At 51.2% G+C, this 12,844-nt stretch overlaps 1 protein-coding gene across 1 annotated transcript in view; it reads right to left on the bottom strand.

The window, feature by feature from the left end:
- Nucleotides 1–12,844, bottom strand: part of CFH (complement factor H) — a 1,163,637-nt gene that overhangs the window by 363,144 nt on the left and 787,649 nt on the right. The window lies entirely within an intron of this gene.

Below are 12,844 nucleotides of genomic sequence, written 5' to 3'. Positions count from 1 at the left end.
TCAGTCTTCCCATTGATAGGAGAAGCGATGAGTCCCTGTGCTCTTCTGCCACTAGTTTCTATGTGACCTGAGCAGGTGTTCAAGGTATAGGGTTCTGACGGTCCTTTAATTTCAAAGGCTTCAAAGAATTTGGATCCTGCTAGGGACCGGTTGCTTTGGTCGTATATTATGGCATACACCTTCATTGCATTTTCTGGATGTCCTTCTGTATAAACCTTGATTAGGCATATTCGGGCACAACATTTCTCCATTTGGCCCTCTCCGCATACCTCTGAGCATGAGCAGGAGACGGCTGTGGTGGTGTCAGTTTGATTCTTGGGCTCCCCGCCATGACTTGGAGTGGGAGCAGTGGTGACTGCAGCCGGTGTGTCTCTGGCTAGCTGGGTTGGGTGCATGGCTGAGGCGTGTTTTTCGCTGTGACACTCCTCACACTTGATGATGAATTTACAGTCCTTGGCCATGTGCTCGAGTGATGCGCAACATTTGAAACAGACCCCAAGCTTGGTGAGGACTTTCTTGTGCTCCTGTAGCGTTTTGGTTCTAATCCCTCTGCACTTGTTCAGTGAGGGTGTTTTTTTATGGATGGGACACTCTTAATTAAAAGACTTATCTCGTGAAGAGGTGGTGGACTGTTTATCTCTGGGTGCTGCAGGTGATGGTAGCTCAGTCTTCCTAACACTCACAGTGTTCTTAACGTCTCTGCGTTTGTGTATGGCACCTTCATACCTTGATGATCATGCCATTGCAGCTGCAGTGTTGAACTCTAGGAAGTCAAGGCTGGGGTCGTTCCTCATCTGGGCCTGCTCGCCGATGAACCTGCAGAAGTGAATAAATGTGGGAAAAGTGACGTCATGCACTCTTTTGTACCTTGAGACTGACATTGCCCACTTCTTCTGCAGATTGTGTGGTAGCTTCACCACGATCGGGTTCACTCCATGGGCTGTATCCAAATAGCATAGCCCAGACAGACAAGGATCTTTTTTGGAGAGATCCAGCTCCATGAGAAGATTACTTAAGTCTTGAAGCTTGTGGACTTCCTTAAGGTTGATCTTTGGGACATTCTGCAGTCTCTTGAATAGGGCTTTCTCTATCGCTTCTGCGCTGCCAAAGGAGCGTTCCAGTCTTTGCCAGGCAGCAGCAAGACCTGCTTCTGCTTGTCCCACATAGACAGTTCTGAGGCTCTTGATACGGTTTGTAGAGCCTGGGCCCAACCACTTGATCATAAGGTCGAGCTCCTGTTCTGCAGTTAAGTTGAGATTTTCGATGGCTGCCTTGAAAGTTACTTTCCAGGCTCTGAAGCTCTCTGCACGATCATCAAATTTTGTGAGACTAGTGTTGATTATCTCTCTGCTCACCATGCACCTGGCAAAGTCAGACATATCTGATTTCTCACCGCTTGTTGCCACGACGACTTGTGATGCCCCTGTGGCTTATGGGCTGCCTGGCGTGAAAGGGTAAGACGCTACCAGGTAGAATGATGTTGCTGCAGGGTTGAGCTGTGGTTTAGCCTCTATAGATTCTGATGACAGCTGCTTGAGCTGTGGAGGAGGGTCTGGAACCACTTAATGCCATCTTGCTGTAGTGATTGTATTTGAGAAGGCACCTTTTGGTGACTGTTATTGACTTGTTCGGGTGCTGTGGACGGCACAAGGGATTTACGGTGGTCAGAGTCCACATTGACACAATCAAGGTTGTTATGTGCCATGATGTTGGTGTAGTCTCGGATTTACAGCAATAAAAACTGGCACAGTATAGATGCCCTCTCCAATTGCTGAGCAAGCACCTGGTGTCCTATCAGTAGAGGGCATTGTAGGCAAAGATATCTTTGAGAATGCTATAGGAGAAGAAGCCCTTGGAAATGTTTGTGGAGCAAGCATCCATGAAGATTGCGAAGAGCCAACTGGTGATTCACCCAACTCTAAGGAGGCTAAAAGTGAAGCAGCAGAGACCAAAATGAAAGCTGAAGTTGATACTACAGGACCCCAGGAGGCGGCTGGAGGTGCAGAAGTGAGAGTAGCCACTGAGGAAGTGAGGACTGAACCACAGGACTTATCAGAGGCTGGAAGCTGAATCAGTCAAGAGGATGAAAGAACAGAGCTGACTCTGAATGGTCGAGGAGATGGTGGTCAAGTCGCCACCAATGAAAGTTCAATCAAGGAGGTAAAGATTGGCAAGGAAAGAGTAAAAGACCAAAAGATAAGCTACTGAGGTGGACAGCCAAGAACCAGGTAGTTGAGCTGCAAAAAGAAGTATTTTAGCTAAGAGGTCTCCAGGTGAAGTGCCAGTCGTTGAATAAGGCAGCTTTAGAACAGATGGAGAGATAGGTCTCTCTCGTGGCTAAGTGTCTTGAGGGGTTAAATGCAGAGAGAGCTGGCTCTGAGAGCTGAATAAGACAATCGTCCGGTGAGAGCAGGAAAGGAAGATGTGTTTGCATGAAGCGGAATATCCCATTGGGAAATGAAGAGGCCGCTAGATGGCCGGAGAATAATGGAAAGCTCAAAGTCTGCTAGAAGAAGATGTTGTTCAGAAACTTAATGCATTGGTGTGTAAAGTCATTGAAAGACACCATCAAGCCCTGGAGGAAATAATAGATACGTCCCAAGTGGCAAGAGTCAGAATTAATGGTGATTATAAAGACAAAATACCCAGTGAAGATGGTATGGTTCCATTCTTGGTTATGAGTATGGTAAGAGTCTTAAAAATATGCTGATTCTTCTAGAATACCATGTGACACACCAAAGAGAAGTAGAGCAGTTAAGACTTAAATAACTGCAAATTGACAAGCAACTTCGTCAAAGGTGTAGAAGATGGAGTCCGATTTCAAACCATAGTAAAGAGAAAAGAAGGGATTCTCCAACTAATGGAATGGCAAAAATTGAAGCTGGAGCCAAACGAAGTGAAGAATGGAGATGTTCTGAAGGAAGTGGGCACAAGGAGTTTGAAGATATTGAACCTTTGAACCTTTTGTTAGGAAGGCTCATGTTTAGTTTCAGGAAAGCCATTTAAGTGTGCTTTAACCCCTTCATGACTTAAGATGTACTGGGACGACCTAAATCATTTTGGGGTAATCACAGCTGGTTGCTCTAGTGAGCCGGCAAAGATCCCTGCACATTTCTGCTGATTTGAACTACAGACATCAGTGGCAGACAGGCGGGGGTGGATACACGAACCACCCGCGCCTGTTAACTTCTCAGATTGCAATGTCAAAAGGTGACAAAGCAATGTAAATGACGACGGTGGGAAGTGCTCCTTTCCCCATCACCATTGGAGGCCCTGTGACGTGATCACGAGGAGCCGACGGTTGCAATAGTAGTGACAAGTTATGTGATGACTCCTGTCCCTATAGTGACGTAGTTCCTGTGAGAGCTGACAGAGTAGCAGCTCTAACAGGATCTCAGCATTTCTGCTGATCAGAGCTGTGAAACTCTGAACAAAAGAAATGAGTGAGCGATAAGACTGCTTATCCTTATAGTCCCCTAGGGGGACTAGTAAAATAAAAAAATAAAAAAAGTAAAAAAAAAAGTTTAAAAAATAAAAAACTAAGTTCAAATCACCCCCATTTGCCCCATTAAAAATTAAACAATAAATAATTAGAAATATACACACATTTAGTATCGCCGAGTTTGGAAATGCCTGATCTATCAAAATATAAATCCGTTAAACTAATCGATAAGCGGCGTAGCAGCAAAAAAAGTCCAGACACCATAATTACATTTCTTGGTCGTCACAAATTTTGAGCAAAAATGCAATAACAGGCAATCAAAACAAAGAATCTGCACAAAAATTGTACCATTAAAAACAACTCAAGACATAAAAAATAAGCTGCCACTGAGCCCTATATCCCAAAAAATTAGAATGCTACAGGTGATGGAAAATGGCGCAAAAAGTGCGCCAATTTTTGGGACAAAATTCCCAATTTTTTTTAACCCCTTAGATAAAAGTAAACCTATACATGGTTGATATCCACAAACTCACACTGACCTGAGGCATCACATTGACATATCAGTTTTACCATATAAGGAACATGGTAAATATAATACACCAAAAACAATCGTAAAATTACACTTTTTTGCAATTTTTCTGCACTTTGAAAATTGTTGCTATTTTCCAGTACACTATATGGTAAAACTCATGGTTCATTTAAAAGTATAACTCATCCCGCAAGAAACAAGCACTCATATGAAAAGAGTAATGAAAAAATAAAAAAAAAGTTACAGCTCTCAGAAGAAGGGGAACAAAAAAATCAAGAGCAAAAAATGGAAAATCGCCCAGTGGTGAAGGGGGTTCATAAAGTGGCTGGACTGTTTAAATAGGAAACCATTCCTGTGTACCTCAATCTAGCAGCCAAGCGAGTATCCGCTATTACATTCAGTAAGCGTAGCCTAAGGGCGGCTTTGCACGTTGCGACATCGCACGTGCGATGTCGGTGGGGTCAAATCGAAAGTGACGCACATCCGGCGTCACTTTCGACATCGTACTGTATAAATGCTAGATGATACGATGAATGAGCGCAAAAACGTCGTTATCGTATGATCGTTGCATTCACCGACATTTCCATAATGCCGGTGCCGTGACAGGTATGATGTTGTTCCTCGTTCCTGCGGCAGCACACATCGCTGTGTGTGAAGCCGCAGGAGTGAGGGATATCTCCTTACCTGCCGCCGGCGGCTATGCGGAAGGACGGAGGTGGGCGGGATGCTTACATCCTGCTCATCTCCGCCCCTCTGCCGCTATTGGCTGCCTCCCATGTGACGTCACTATGACGCCGCACGGCCCGCCCCCTTAGGAAGGAGGCGGGTCGCCGGCCAGAGCGACGGTTGCAGGGTAGGTGAGTGCATGTGAAGCTAGCGTAGCGATAATTTTCGCTACGCCAGCTATCACACGATATCGTACCTGCGACGGGGGCGGGGACTATTGCGTGTGACATCGCAGCATCGGTTTGCGATGTCGCAACGTGAAAAGCCCGCCTTACGCTATATCATTTATGTATCGTTGAACATCTTTTACACATATTGAAATTATTTTTGTTTTATCTTCAATTATTTTCTTATACGTGTCACACAGATGTCACACTGATGTTATCCATGTGATGTCTGTATTTGAGCTGTGCTGATGGAAAAAAATGGACTTGTTTCATAGTGAATCAGTCAGACACCCAGGTGTTTCACATGGACACATGGTGTCACATAGATGTGAAGATCCCTATTGATTATAAATAGCAAGCGTGTGAATGTGTGGCGCCCTGGCCTAGCCAGGTCGTCACAAATAACATACAAACACCCGACCCCCATTAGACAGGGACACCAGCCAAACAAATATCCTTGTTGCCTCCCTCCAGTGTCTGATGTCCACACCAGGTGGGGCGGAGCTAAGCGGTTGGCTCCACCCACCGAGGAGTTCACAGGCCTGGAGGCGGGAAAAGTGTCAGTTAGAGCAGTGAAGTTGAAGTGAGAGGAGTGAGCACTTGGGTGTCTGGGTTTGTGGCCCAGGAACTGACAGCAAGGTTGGCAGATGGTGGTGGCCGTCTGCAGGAGTGGTGGAGCAACGTGGAACCGTAGGACCGGGGACGGCCGATGGCCCGCCGGTACTGACCGGGGAGCAAAGTGAAGCCAGCACACACAGACAGGGCCATCGGACCCCGACCAGGCTTGGAGCCGCCGACAATAGTCAGATCCGAATGTGACTGGAACCCCAGGGGTTTCACAACAGCAAAAGTCCCGATTGAAGGCAACAGCCCCCTTCGTGAGGGTATACAGCTACCGCCCAAGGCTAGAGACCCAAGGGCCAGCGTCTGCGGGCAAACAGGCTCCTCCGGTACCCATACACCGGGGAGCGGACTACCGTTGGGAATCCATAGTAGTCAGAAAGAAGAACATCAAGGTGCAGGGAAAGACAGCCGCCATCACCTGTCCGGAGAGAGACACTGCAGCCGGCTGCGGGACCCGTCCATCCAGCCGTTTGGTATACCGAGGACTCTGTACCTTTCTTGCTGAGTGAGTACACCCGTGCCATCCGGCACCACGCCGCGCTGTCCCTGCAACCCTGCACCTCACCAACCCTGCCTCCTCGTCACAACATCCCCGGGCCCCGGGACCACCGACCCCTACCCATGGAGGAGGAAAACAACATCTCAGCTGCTCCCTACCATCGCTCCCGGGATCCCCGTCACCAGCAGCGGTGGTGCCCATCTTCACCATGACCCGTGGGTGGCGTCACGGACTAAATCCCTCAACCCAACCACCCCTTTCACTCACGGGCGAGGAGCGCCGCTCGAGTCCCCGGATCTGGCCCACCGCTCGAGGCACCGAGCAGCCATCGCAGCAGTGCCGGACCCGAGCGTTAGCGAGCGCAGCGCAGCGGCGTCCTCCCCGCCCGCGACAACTTGGCGTCACGAACAGGATTGAACCCATCTACTTACCAGTAGAAGTGCGCCTTGTGATCTCCGCCGGCGGTGTCCGGCCGAAAATTTTGAAGCGCCACCATCTTGGCGCGAAAATCTTCAGCTCGAGCATCTTCTCCGAGCAAGGAAAGCGCGAAAGCGAAGCCCCGCCCCAACAAACGGAAGTGCTGAAGAGTACCTAGAGGGTGCGAGAGTGTGTCTGCCTGATGTAGGTGAGGCTATAAAAGCGGGGACGCCAGGACCCTGCCAGCAATTGGTTCCTGGAATACGGCCACGCATGATATCCCGTCCGTCCGGCACTGCGGAAATCCCCGAGCCCACGCCAGGAACAGCGGCGTGGGTGGAAGCCCGGACCGCACAGATGTGCTGCCGCCTTCAAGCCCAGGTCCGGTATTTGATGGAGCGCTGGGTGGCTGAGATGGAGGAAGTGGCGGCGGCCGTGCGGAGATGCGAGGTGGAGACCGAGTTGGAGGAGTGGGTAAGCGACCCACGCCCCTATGTCCGAGAAGGACCGGCCGCTGCGGCTGAGGGGCCCGGCCTGCGCCCGCTCACCCTCCCGCTTACCCCGCCATCCGTACCGGCTGCTGTTGCCCCTCCGCTCGGTCCGCTACCCCCAACACCGGTAGCGAAAGCCAACCCGTCCGCCCTAGAGGACCGGCCTGGGGGCGTTGTTCGGGACTGGCCTGCGTCCCTCCCACTACCGTGGAAGGCCCCGTGGGAAGTAGCTGTCCACAACAAGGAGCCATCGGCCCCGGAAGTGGCCGCACCTGAAGCCATCTCAGCTCCGGCAGTCCGCCCGGCCATGGAAGAACCGGCCGCTGCTGGCCCGAAGGCTCAATGGGTGAGGTCAACAAGCCCTGAATCCCCCGCCTCGGCTGAGGCTGCGCCGGGCCGCAACTGCAAAGCCGCAGTCCAGGCCACGTCACCGCAGGACCCCAACAACAGAGAACCGGTTGTGGCCGGTGTGGGTGCGGTCCAGCGGGGCCCGACCCGGGCGCAGGGGTCTGCCAACGCCCCATACTGGGACAGGGAGCCAAACCCGTTGGGCCGGGAGATCGCTACTAGAGAGCAGCAGAGGGCAGAAGTGCTGGCAAGGGTGATCTGAGAGAAAGATGTACTCCGTCATGCCACCTTTCGGGTGCGGGGCCCAGTGTACGAGGGTCAAGTCTGGCAGTTCGACCAATGAAGGGGGTTCGGCTTCATCTATGAGCCGGGCCTGGAGGCCGAAGTATTCGTGGCCCGCCGTGATGTCAATTCACACCTCCCCACGGGCCACCCAGGTCGTGATCTACTGCCGGGCGACCTAGTGACTTACACCCGCCACTGGGGAGAGTGGGGCTGGTTCGCCCTGGATGTAAAACAGAGGAAGAGCCGCAGTGAGCAGATGCGGCCCCAGCCCCCTCCTCCACCAAGCCGTCCAGATGATGTGGAGCTGGAGGAGGTCTCAGAGGAGTATGACCTCAAGTAGTGGCAGCGGTCTGCCGTTGCAAGCAGTTGTCCCCCGTTGGGACCCTCAGCAGTTTGATTGAATGACTCTGATGAACCGTGAACATTTACCTGATTGTCTACATGATTATTCCGGCAGTTGCTGGCAAGTTATCCCCGGAGGGACCCTGTGTGCTTTTACAACCTGCATGAGAGACTATTCATGGACATGGCCGAGAACTGGCAGGCCACCTACGAACTTGTGGGCTTGTAAATAAGTTGAAGGGTGATATTCCGTCGGAGCCGCCTCCGAAGAGGCAGATTGGAGGAAGGGCCCGCAGCAGACCAGGCTGGGGCCCAGCCACCACCAGGACCGGTGGCCATCCTCCGGGGGTCAGGGGTCCCACAAGGACGTGGGGTCCCCTGAAGTGACAGCCGGGTGTGAGTTACGGTACCCGTTCCCGCTCGGGCAGCCTGAACCTGGACTGGGGTCAAGGGGTGCTGCCCACTTCTTAGGGGCAGCATCAGGGCTAGGTTGCTTGGGTGGGAGAGCGGAAGACACCCGTCCGTCCGTCATTATTAAAAATGTTTATATGTGCAACGTTTAAGTGTCCTAACAAGAAATGCTTATGTTTGAAAATGTTTTACATGTTATTTATATCTTTTTACAGTTGAAAAAAAATAAAACTGGTGATGCACGGGCAGCCCGCGGATGGTCTACATTTCACCAAGGGGGAATGTGGCACCCTGGCCTAGCCAGGTCGTCACAAATAATATACAAACACCCCACCCCATTAGACAGGGACACCAGCCAAACAAAAATCCTTGTTGCCTCCCTCCAGTGTCTGATGTCCACACCAGGTGGGGCGGAGCTAAGCGGTTGGCTCCACCCACCGAGGAGTTCACAGGCCTGGAGGCGGGAAAAGTGTCAGTTAGAGCAGTGAAGTTGAAGTGAGAGGAGTGAGCACTTGGGTGTCTGGGTTTGTGGCCCAGGCACTGACAGCAAGGTTGGCAGACGATGATGGCTGTCTGCAGGAGTGGTGGAGCAACGCGGAACCGTAGGACCGGGGACGGGCGACGGCCCGCCGGTACCGACCGGGGAGCGAAGTGAAGCCAGCACACACAGGCAGGGCCATTGGACCCCGACCAGGCTTGGAGCCGCCGACAATAGTCAGATCCGAATGTGACTGGAACCCCAGGGGTTTCACAACAGCAAAAGTCCCGATTGAAGGCAAGCACCCTCACCGTGAGGGTATACAGCTACCGCCCAAGGCTAGAGACCCAAGGGCCAGCGTCTGCGGGCAAACGGGCTCCTCCGGTACCCATACACTGGGGAGCGGACTACCGTTGGGAATCCATAGTAGTCAGAAAGAAGAACATCAAGGTGCAGGGAAAGACAGCCGCCATCACCTGTCCGGGGAGAGACACTGCAGCCGGCTGCGGGACCCGTCCATCCAGCCGTTTGGTTTACCAACGACTCTGTACCTTTCTTGCTGAGTGAGTACGCCCGTGCCATCCGGCACCGTGCCGCGCTGTCCCTGCAACCCTGCACCTCACCAACCCTGCCTCCCCGTCACAACATCCCCGGGCCCCGGGACCACCGACCCCTACCCACGGAGGGGGAAAACAACATCTCAGCTGCTCCTTACCATCGCTCCCGGGATCACCGTCACCAGCAGCGGTGGTGCCCATCTTCACCACGACCCGTGGGTGGTGTCACGGACTAAATCCCCCAACCCAACCACCCCTTTCACTCACGGGCGAGGAGCGCCTCTCAAGTCCCCGGATCCGGCCCACCGCTCGAGCCACCAAGCAGCCATCGCAGCAGCGCCGGACCCGAGCGTTAGCGAGCGCAGCGGCATTCTCCCCACCCGCGACAAATGTGTCTCTGGTACATGTGAAATCAGACACCACATATACCAGACACATGGAGGTGTGAAGGAGACCTTACTAATAATTGCATACTAATTCATATTATTGACAGTTGTTTGATTTTCTGTTTCTACTTTTCTTCAAACGTTTTCATAGTAATGTAAAATCCCATAGCAACTAGCTTGGGATTGCCATGATTACACAGGCCCTGAGGTGTTTCTGCCTAGTAACATGGCTGTGTGGTTTTTGGCCAATCAGCACACCGCATGGGTGATTATCAATATATTATTGGTGGTTCTAATTTTTCCTGCCTAGTAACGCGGGTGTGTTGCTTTTGGCCAATCAGTACACCGCGCGGGTGTTTATGAATATGTTATTGGTGGCTCTATTTTTATGCGGGAAGGAATTTTCCTATAAAATAGGGGTTTGTCTGTCAGCTGTGTCATTCACAGCTGACTGTGAAAGAAGAAGTTGCCATGGAGTCACTTCTACAGCGGCTGATCCAGAGGGCCAGTGAGGAAGACGGAGTCCAGTGGATGCGAGCCTGCTTGGGCGGCGGCTCCGCTGAAGCATCGGAGGACCGAGGAGTGGGAGAACTGTCGGAGGCCCTGGCGGCGGTTCCGGTCGCGGCGATGGAGGAAGGTGCCGGAGCGGAGCGGAGGTCGAGGAAGAGAAAAGAAATCTACTCACCACCAGTGTCGGTGAGGAGGTCCAGGAGCGGCATGGCTGGAGCGGCGACTTCGGGAGTTCGGAAGAAGGCGGCGGCGGCAGCAGCAGCAGCATCGCGGAGCCGGGATGGAGGACAAAGAAGTGGAAGCAGCGGTCGCGCGAGATCGTCGCGGTCGGCGTCATCAGTCCCACGAGATCTGGTGACGTCAGCGCGAGACTTCCGGAGGTCGGGTCATCAGGACGTGACTGCTGAGCCGGAGGTTTCGCGATGGGCTGCTGCTGTCCATGGTGCCGGTGAGGAGGTTATTACAGGCAGTAGCTTGCCGCCGCTGCTGCAAAAGAGCTCCGTTGCAGCGGCGGCGCTACAGGCCTGGACCTCTGAAGAGTCGGAGAGCGACAGCGGCGAGGTCTGTGGGTTCCCTGGGCCTGCCGCTTCCATACCATCGGTCGCTGTCCCCCAGCCATCGGATGCAAGGAGCAGGAAGGAAGATCGGGCCTGCAGGAATGATGAGCTGTCTTTTTCACATTCCCCTTTTGGTAGTATAGGCGTAGGTAGTGTAGACAGCGTTAGGGATTTAATTTATAGTGTTTGTGCAGAATTTATGCAGACTGGTGCTAGATCAGCTACCCCCCAGCCAGTGCTGCCAGTAGAACCGCAGGAGTTTAGTGTTAGTGGTATCCCTCAAACTTGCTACAAAGAGGCTTTGACATGTCAATCTTCTCCTTTGGGGTTCCATTTAAGTGGAGCCGTAAAGGAGAAGATTTGGGAAAAGGAATATGTTGATTTATTTTCACTTTTGCCAACTGGTAGGGAGACCACAAAGATTGTTGGGCCTGAAGTCAGGGGTGAATTGGACGGTGACAAGAAAAATATGTACAACTCCTTTCACAACTGGCTGCAGGCGTTTGCAATCTATGCATCTGTTTTAGGCGAGCGGTTCCCTGGAGATTGTAGTGGGCTGTTCCATCATATTGATGCGATATTGGAGGCCTACCATAATTTCGGGGGAATCGCCTGGCTTGTTTATGACGAGTCATTTAGGCAGAAGATGGCTGTACATGCTAATATGAAGTGGGGGGAAAAGGATGTAGGATTGTGGTTGAATGGTTGAATTTAATGTTACCACAAAGGAATGTAGTTTCAAAGAAGGCTCCTAATCTGCAATTGAAGAAAGGAGTCTGCTTTGCTTTCAATGAATCAGCTTGTAAGTGGCTGAACAACTGTAGGTTCAGGCACGAATGTTCTAACTGTGGGGGTGTGCATCCCATGGTTAGATGTTTTAAACGCAATGCGTCAGCTGGTCATCAGTCGAACAATCCGCGGGAGCTTTTTCTCAAAAGCACAGACTCCTGTGAAGTGGGGAAAAATGCTCCCGTGGTTAAAACGGTTCCCAGACAAGCTGAAAGCCAGCATAATAACTAATGGCTCTGAGCATGGTTTTTTTGTACCGCCATTTTTGGGTCAGGGTTGTGTTCTGGTTCGGAACTTACCTTCCATTAGGCCGCATATTCAATTTGTCACTAAGCACATTCAGAAGGAATTGCTTTTGGACAGATTGGCGGGCCCCTTTTCTTCTCCTCCTTTTGCTAATTTCCGAATTTCTCCCTTGGGGATAGTTCCAAAAAAGGAGGCGGGGAGTTTCAGAGTGATACACCATTTGTCTTTCCCAAAGAATGGGTCTCTTAATGAAGAAGTTAATGCCAGGGATGCATCGGTTCATTATGCATCATTTGACATGGCAGTGGAGCTCCTTAGACAGTTTGGTCGTGGAGCTCTACTGGCAAAGTATGATATCAAATCGGCATTTCGATTATTGGCGGTCCATCCTTCTGGTTTTAACTCATTGGGGTTTTATTTTAATGGGGAATTTTACTTTGATAGATGTTTGCCAATGGGGTTTGCTTTGTCATGTTTTTATTTTGAAAGTTTTTCTTCATTTTTACATTGGGTGGTGCAGGATTCCGTGCCATCTGGCGGGGTCCTGCACTACTTAGATGATTTTTTGTTCGTGGGCCACAGGGATTCTGATTTGTGTATGGAATTATTACAGAGGTTTTTGATGTTCATGGATCATTTTGGGGTCCCTGTGGCCGGCGAAAAGACAGTGTCCCCTTGTCATAAATTGGATTTTTTGGGTATTACAGTTGACTCAGCTGTATTGGAGTGCAGCCTTCCGGTTGATAAATTGAGTCAGTTGCAGGACTTGATTGACAGCACTGCATCCAGAGAAAAAGTCACCCTTCGAGAGTTACAATCTCTGTTGGGATCGTTGAACTTTGCCCTTCGCATTATTCCCATGGGGAGGGTGTTTTGTCGCAGGTTATATGATAGCATTAAGGGGTTAAGCTCTCCTAGAGCTCATGTTCAGGTGTCAGCTGATATGAGAGGATCTATTGGTTTGAAAGAGATTTTTAAGTGAGTTCAATGGGATTAGTTGTCTGCAGGAACAGTTTCACTCGTCGGACGAGCTGGGTCTT

Source organism: Anomaloglossus baeobatrachus, chromosome 8 (assembly GCF_048569485.1).
Source record: "Anomaloglossus baeobatrachus isolate aAnoBae1 chromosome 8, aAnoBae1.hap1, whole genome shotgun sequence".
NCBI lineage: Eukaryota > Metazoa > Chordata > Amphibia > Anura > Aromobatidae > Anomaloglossus > Anomaloglossus baeobatrachus.
This window is presented reverse-complemented; position numbering and strand designations above follow the sequence as displayed.